This window comes from Sycon ciliatum, chromosome 3 (genome assembly GCF_964019385.1).
Source record: "Sycon ciliatum chromosome 3, ocSycCili1.1, whole genome shotgun sequence".
NCBI classification, from domain to species: Eukaryota; Metazoa; Porifera; class Calcarea; order Leucosolenida; family Sycettidae; genus Sycon; species Sycon ciliatum.
Genome location: NC_088645.1, coordinates 37767892 through 37776589, shown reverse-complemented (window position 1 = coordinate 37776589; position 8698 = coordinate 37767892).

Sequence of the window (8698 nt, the reverse complement as noted above, 5' to 3'; positions counted from 1 at the left end):
CCATTTTCTGCAAGAAAAGGCTTGCACATCAATGCGTATATATACTACGGTATTGAATTTGATATTATTTTATTATTATTATTATTAACTTTTATTTTACTAGGGTGTTTCCCACAGACCTATGGTCTTATATGATACACGTACATAGGGGCTCCCGTAAGAAGACCATAGGTCTGTGGGAAACACCCTAGTAAAATAAAATAATAATAATAATAACATGTAGAGGCGCTACATGTAGGCCATCATTTATTTGGGCATTCCATTGGTGACACAATTATATCCTTTAGCCAAAAAAAAACAAAAGAAATTATAGCAATAAAAACTGCTTTATGGCAGTTTTCTAAAAAAAGTTATTGTGTTCTAGTCCATGGACCCCGTCTAAAAAGTAAGAAATTAACGAAATGTGATAGCCGAAAATTAAAATTTCACACAAAACCTCACAATAATCACACACAGAATGCGAGACGACCTTTTCCCCTCGTGGTCCTCTTTCATATGCATGTACTTGTACAAGTACAAGTGTCGGAATAAACAAGTGTTGAAAGTGTCGTGATTATTGTGAGGTTTTGTGTGAAATTTTAATTTTCGGCTATCACATTTCGTTAATTTCTTACTTTTTAGAAGGCCAATAACTTTTTTTAGAAAACTGCCATAAAGCAGTTTTTATTGCTATAATGTCAAAGGCATTCGATAAAGTGAAACATCAAACTCTTGTGCAAGATCTGTTCGAACTTGGCATCTGCGACACGGCACTCTGTTGGCTGGTGGATTACCTCCCTGATAGAGAACAGTACAATGTACGTTCAGGTTGGCCAGACTAGAAATCTCCCGTACACCAGTTACTCAGGGGTCCCCCAGGGGTCGGTACTGGGCCCACTGCTATTTATTGTCTATGCCCGCGGCATAGCAGAAGAACTATCGCCGTTTAATGTGGGAGCAATCCAGGTTGCTGGTGACATCTCTATACGATGTAGCAGGGAGTCTCCGGAAGCTGTTTCTGCACACCTTTCAGCTGCTGTTCAGCACCTGGCCACCTGGCTGAAGGGCCGGGGTTTAATTCATAATGGAAGAAAGACACCGATATTGCCTATTCCCCCATCCCCATCTCAAGCACATTTCGACTCAGACATGAGCTGGAACACCATGAGAAGTCATGTTGCACGCCGCGTTGCCGCTAAGATTGGGCTACTAAATCGAAGTGCAGCATGTTTGCCTTTTTCTTGTCGTGTTCAGTTTTTCAGGTCCTTTATTTGACTATGCATCTGCTGCCTATGCCCCGTTCTTATCGTCTTATCAGGATAAGCGCCTAAATAGTTTGTTCAAACGTGCGGCTCGCTCGGTGTGCAGGGCAGCCCCTCGCGCTCACACGGCAAACGGATTCACATACACGGATAAACCTGAGGTCACGGGACAAGGTAAAAGTTCAGACCTTCGGGCAACGGAGTGGGGCCGTTCACACCCGTGGTCAGTTTTGCCTTGGCCGCACGTTTGGCCATGAACTTGTGGCGGGGCAACTAAAAAATTATCTGTACTGCATTTTTGTAGTACATTCTGTACTGTATATTGCAATCGCCATGCACGATTTTCCGATGGGCACTGTCTGAAAATGTTGCGATGCACTCGTACAACTAGGGTTCAGAGTTCTCGCCAAAGACAAGATCTACGCATGCGCGTCTTATAGCCATGGGATTTTTCCTTGACAAAGGCCATGAGGCCCACGGCCACGGCTTTGCCATTTTTTTCCCGAGCGGTTCTTCCTTAGGGCGCGTTCAGACTACCGTGAACCCCGTCAAACCGTGAATGCCGATAAACCGTGAAGGACATTCACACTACCGATAACAAACTAACGTTTAGGCCATGGTAAAAAATACCTTTGATTCTCAAGTACGCGCGCATCGATTTTTGGCGGCGCACCGACGATTTTTTTTATTTCTATGCATGCATATGCGTGCATGAAAACGGTCAATGCGAAAGGTATTATAGCAATAAAAACTGCTTTATGGCAGTTTTCTAAAAAAAGTTATTGTGTTCTAGTCCATTGACCCCGTCTAAAAAGTAAGAAATTAACGAAATGTGATATTGACTGGTTTGAGGGAAAATGTGATAGCCGAAAATAAAAATTTCACACAAAACCTCACAATAATCACAACACTTGAAATGCTGCTTTCAACACTAAACTTGTACTGCACCAACAATTATTGGCAACATGCAGTCATGCATGCATAAGAAAGAGGATCACGAGGGGAAAAGGTCTTCTACATGTACATGTAGCTTTTCATTCTGTGGGTGATTATTGTGAGGTTTTGTGTGAAATTTTTATTTTCGGCTATCACATTTTCCCTCAAACCAGTCAATATCACATTTCGTTAATTTCTTACTTTTTAGACGGGGTCAATGGACTAGAACACAATAACTTTTTTTAGAAAACTGCCATAAAGCAGTTTTTATTGCTATAATTTCTTTTGTTTTTTCTGTCACCAATCAATGGAATGCCCTACATGTATATCAATATGTAAAATTAATGATGGCATTCACATCATATCAATACCGTATTATACGCATTGATGTGCAAGCCTTTTCTTGTAGAAAATGGCACTAGCATGTTCTTCTGCGAGGAAACATGTGAGTAGTGGTGGTGATACTTTTTTTATACGGAGGTCATTCTGTGCATGTTGCTGTAGCAGAATTTCATGACTCAGTCATAAAATTGTCTTGCCTTTCAGATATTTCAGATTTCCCCACCCTCGATCAGATTTATTTGAGAAATGTAACCAGGTGCGTGTCGCAGATGTTTTTGTTGATTCTGTGTTTATAATGGTTTATAATGATGGGTTATCGTGATAAGGTCATCCTGCATCATATTGCACTGAAATCGAAATCCTGTTGATGTCGATACAACTTTTGGAAGTAGTTCAATGACTTCAAACTGTTAGTCCACAATTTTCTAAAACAACACAGCAAAGGAGGAACAATAAACATGTATTAAAATGTAAACAAATACATTGCTGAGTCCGACACCTCGCTCCAACAACTACACTGATCCTGAGGATAAACAAGGCACTCCATAATAATAAAATCTTACACACCTCGTCTCGTATGAAACAAATGAGTCACTAGAGAGGTTCTGCAAAACGAAAATGCGTACAAACTTTCGTTCTACTTCATGAAGTGCGAAACTTCGCACGAACTTTCGCAACTTTCGCAACTTTGGACGTGAAACTTGCAGAGAACGCGAAATGAACTGTCGTACACACTTTCGTTGGATCGGGTGATGGCGTACGTGCACTTGGCCCGCGCAAACTACGAACATGTGCAGAACGCAAAGTTTGTGCAAAAATTCGTACACACTTTCGCAAGGACTGTCGCGAAACTTCGTTCGAATTTTCGTTTTGCAGAACCTCTCTACTGAACGTTTCTTTAGCAACATGACGGCAACTGAAACAGCAACAGAGAAAGTACGATACATGTACAGCACATTCTTGCAGGCACTACAAACAGATTGCAGATCGTAATTCTTGCTTTGGCGGCACGAAACTTTAATTGGGGCAGTGCAATCTCGGCGGTACTCACAAATAATAAATCAAAACAGCCCAGACTCGAGTAAACAAATCCAATCATACAAGTACGAGATCTTCACGAGACTGCACCCATTGGCTTGTTTCGTATGAAGCAAACAAGTTTACTGAACCTCTCCACAATGGAGATTTTCCCTGATATGCGAATTTATTTTGCAAACTCGGTCAATGGGTCCTTGAACCTTTCCCTCCAGATTGGGAACTGCCAACGATAGTATGCCACTGACCAGTGCCTTACTTGTAACGTACCAATGTACATACAATGAATATGAGTATTTCGACAACACATCTAACATAAGCCTTACCGTCAAGAAGGTGAACTCGCGTTCTTCGCACACTGTAGACAAGGGCAAAGAGATAAAAATGGATCTAAATCCGAATAAAATCAGCACTAGCAGCGGCACGTTTCCGTATTAAAATGAAAGGGTGAGCATAAGCAAATGAATCGAATCAAACCGGTCAACTCAGAGATCACCTGTCATCGAGTATTCCGTAAAATGAGGCCTCGGCAGCGGAAAAGAGATCCTGTCAGCTTTCCCATTATTTATTGCATTCCGTCCAAAATCAGCAACTAGTCAACTCACCTGTCATTGAGTAATATTCCGCGAAAGGAGGTCTCAGCAGCGCCGAAACGAAATAAGCCAGGCCAGGAGAAGAAATATCCGAAACAGCTCATACAAGAAGCAGTTCCAAAGGAGGAAGTAGTTCCTCGATCGCGCATGCACATCCATATCCGAACACGGACTGCACTGCATCACAATGTCTGCCGTGCACGTGCACAGCACGCGGCTACCACCCGTTGGTAGATCTAATACCGAGCACCTTACGTAGAGACTTACGTATCCTAAGTGAAATACCGAGCACCTTACGTAGAAACTTACGTAGCATAGCGATGTCGTTTTTCTTGCCATGTGAACACAATAATAGAAAAGCTGACAGGATCGCTTTTCTAAATTACAGTAAAACCTGTAACTAACGACCACCGTGACTAGCGACCAGCCTGGTACTACCGACCACTTCGTCAGGCACGGACGGTCTCACATTCAAAATGCACTGTGACTAGCGACTACCTGCTGAACGCGACCAGCGACCGCCTTTTCTTGTCCCAATGTCGAATTTTGACCCGTAACTAGCGACCACGATGTAGGAAATCAAACATTGCTCGAAGCTCCTTCTCGAAATGTTGATGATTTTCCATGGTCCTGAAAGGACTGTTTCGATACTACAGCTGGACAAATGAACGCAGTCTCATTTTGACTGTGGAATCAGTGTGGACTGCACTACACCTGTCATAATTTCAAGTGCTGTCAAGAACAAACATGATAGGAAACGTCTTGGAGAGCGCATCCAAAGCGCTCTTTGATCGATGTTTACTACTCGAAGGAGAAACAGTTTACGTTGCAGCGTGGCTTGTCTACTATGGCAATGGATGTAGAGAAACTTGGTGCCTTCATGAACAAACTTGAAGCCCAGCGCAAAGAGAAGCTTCAACAGGGAACTCTTGACTCCTGGCTTCAGAAGTAGGAGCTGAATTTAATGTCTGCAATAAAACTTGATTTTCTCTCTCTCCAAGTGTTGTATGATCTGAAAGAACAATGTCAGTGCGCAAGTGGTGGGGGATTGTATTATCTGCATTTTGATATACATATCATATAATGGGATCCATATATGGTCATGCGGTGCAAACCTCTAACTAAAGACCACCTGCCACTAAAGACCACTTTTCCGGGCACCAAGGGGTGGTCGTTAGTTACAGGTTTTACTGTATAGCAATAAAAACTGCTTTATGGCAGTTTTCTAAAAAAAGTTATTGTGTTCTAGTCCGTGGACCCCGTCTAAAAAGTAAGAAATTAACGAAATGTGATAGCTGAAAATTAAAATTTCACACAAAACCTCACAATAATCACAACACTTGAAATGCTGCTTTCAACACTAAACTTGTACTGCACCAACAATTGGCAACATGCATGAATAGGAAAGAGGATCACGAGGGGAAAAGGTCTTCTACATGTACAATGTAGCTTTTCATTCTGTGTGTGATTATTGTGAGGTTTTGTGTGAAATTTTAATTTTCAGCTATCACATTTCGTTAATTTCTTACTTTTTAGACGGGGTCCACGGACTAGAACACAATAACTTTTTTTAGAAAACTGCCATAAAGCAGTTTTTATTGCTATAATTTCTTTTGTTTTTTCTGTCACCAATTGGCCAATCAATGGAATGCCCTATATCAATATGTAAATGATGGCCTTCACATCATATCAATACCGTATTATACGCATTGATGTGCAAGCCTTTTCTTGCAGAATATGGCACTAGCATGTTCTTCTGCGGGGAAACATGTGAGTAGTGGTGGAATGTGGTGATACTTTTTTTTATACGGAGGTCATTCTGTGCATGTTGCTGTAGCAGAATTTCATGACTCTGTCATAAAATTGTCTTGCCTTTCAGATATTTCAGATTTCCCCACCCTCGATCAGATTTATTTGAGAAATGTAACCAGGTGCGTGTCACGTTTTTGTTGATTCTGTGTTTATAATGGTTTAAAATCATGGGTTATCGTGATAAGGTCATCCTGCATCATATTGCACTGAAATCGTAACCCTGTTGATGTTGATACAACTTTTGGAAGCAGTTCAATGACTTATTATTATTATTATTATTATTATTTTTTCTTATTTTGTTAGGGATTTCCCAACAGGCAATGTTGCCTTTTTACTGGGAACCCTAAATGAGACTTTGTGTGAGCGCGAAACAAGCTTCAAACTGTTAGTCCTCGATTTTCTAAAACAACACAGCAAAGGAGGAACAATAAATAATGTATTAAAATGTAAACAAATACATTGCTGAGTCCGACACCTCGTTCCAACAACTACACTGATCCTGAGGATAAAAGGGGCAAAACTATGGTTGGAGGTACTGAGAGATAAACAAGGCACTCCATAATAATAAAATCTTACACATCTTTTCGTGAGTATAAATGATATCCAGTCGAACCTCTTTAGGACGAACACCAAGGGACCGATGTTATTTATTCTGTGAGTTTGTCTTAACCTATTTTATAACCAGTGAATACAATTATTTCTCCAATAGACATACGAATAGATTTCTTCTACAGCGAAAGATTCTAAGCCACAGCGACTCATTGACTTGTCTCGTATGAAACAAATGAGTCACTAGAGAGGTTCTGCAAAACGAAAATGCGTACAAACTTTCGTTCCACGCCATGAAGTGCGAAACTTCGCACGAACTTTCGCAACTATTACTTTGGACGCGAAACTTGCAGGGAACGCGAAATGAACAGTCGTACACACTTTCGTGAGATCATTGGGTCATGGCGTACGTGCACTTGGCCTGCGCAAACTACGAAAATGTGCAGAACGCAAAGTTCGTGCAAAAATTCGTACACACTTTCGCAAGGACTGTCGCGAAACTTCGTTCGAATTTTCGTTTTGCAGAACCTCTCTACTGAACGTTTCTTTAGCAACATGACGGCAACTGAAACAGCAACAGAGAAAGTACGATACATGTACAGCACATTCTTGCAGGTACAGTACTACAAACAGATTGCAGATCGTAATTCTTGCTTTCGCGGCACGAAACTTCATTTGGGGCAGTGCAATCTCGGCGGAACTCACAAATAATAAATAAAACAGACTAGACTGGAGTAAACAAATCCAATCATACAAGTACGAGATCTTCACGAGACGAGACTGCACCCGTTGACTTGTTTCGTACGAAGCAAACAAGTTTACTGAACCTCTCCACAATGGAGATTTTCGGTCAATGGGTCCTTGAACCTTTCCGTCCAGATTGGGAACTGCCAACGATAGTATGCCACTGACCAGTGCCTTACTTGTAACGTACCAATGCACAATGACAACACATCTAACATAAGCCTTACCGTCAAGAAGGTGAACTCGCGTTCTTCGCACACTGTAGACAAGGGCAAAGAGATAAAAATGGATCTAAATCCGAATAAAATCAGCACCTGTCTCCGTAAATGAAAGGGTGAGCATAAGCAAATGAATCGAAGGAAACCGGTCAACTCAGAGATCACCTGTCATCGAGTATTCCGTAAAAGGAGGCCTCGGCAGCGGAAAAGCTAAATTAGAAAAGAGATCCTGTCAGCTTTTCCAATATTTATTGCATTCCGCCCAAAATGAGCACACTTTTCGTAAATGAAAGAGTCAACACAAGCAAAAGAATCAAAGGGAACTGGTCAAGTCACCTGTCATTGAGTAATATTCCGCGAAAGGAAGTCTCAGCAGCGACGAAACGAAATAAGCCAGGCCAGGAGACGAAATATCCGAAACAGCTCATACAAGAAGCAGTTCCAAAGGAGGAAGTTCCTCGCGCATGCACATCCGAACACGGACTGCACTGCAACACAATGTCTGCCGTGCACGTGCACAGCACGCGGCTACCACCCGTTGGTAGATCTAATACCGAGCACCTTACGTAGAGACTTACGTAGCCTAAGTGAAATACCGAGCACCTTACGTAGAAACTTACGTAGCATAGCGATGTCGTTTTTCTTGCCATGTGAACACAATAATAGAAAAGCTGACAGGATCGCTTTTCTAAATGAATCCGGGAGTAGTAAAATACCGGTATTTTTCTACTCCCTGGCCTGAATAATAAAATAATTATAAATTAATTATGAACCTGTGACGTACACATGTGTGACCCTATCTTTGGAAATAAAAAAATTGTGGGAATTAAAATAAAAAATCGCTCGCTCGCACCGATTTTCACAGGCTCATGACCTGAGAATCAACTTTATTTTTTACCATGGCCTTACCGTGAAGTTTTCAGCTCTCACCGTGGCACTGACAAGGGATTTTCCCTTTTTCCCAGCGCGCATGCAGCCTGAGCACTTTTTTACTGCCGGTAAAAGTTTACTGCCGCAGCCGCCGCGGCAGTAAAACTTTCCCACCGGTAACGTGCCAGTAACGTCACGTGATCAAATCACCTTGGCGCCTTTCCCAATCGGTCACTGTTTATCGGTAGTCTGAACGCGCCCTTAAACCCAGTACCACAGTTTCCATAACAACTTTCCCATAACCGTGGTTTTACCCGTGTTTGTGAATCCTCTATAATTACTTGAACGCATGAACGCC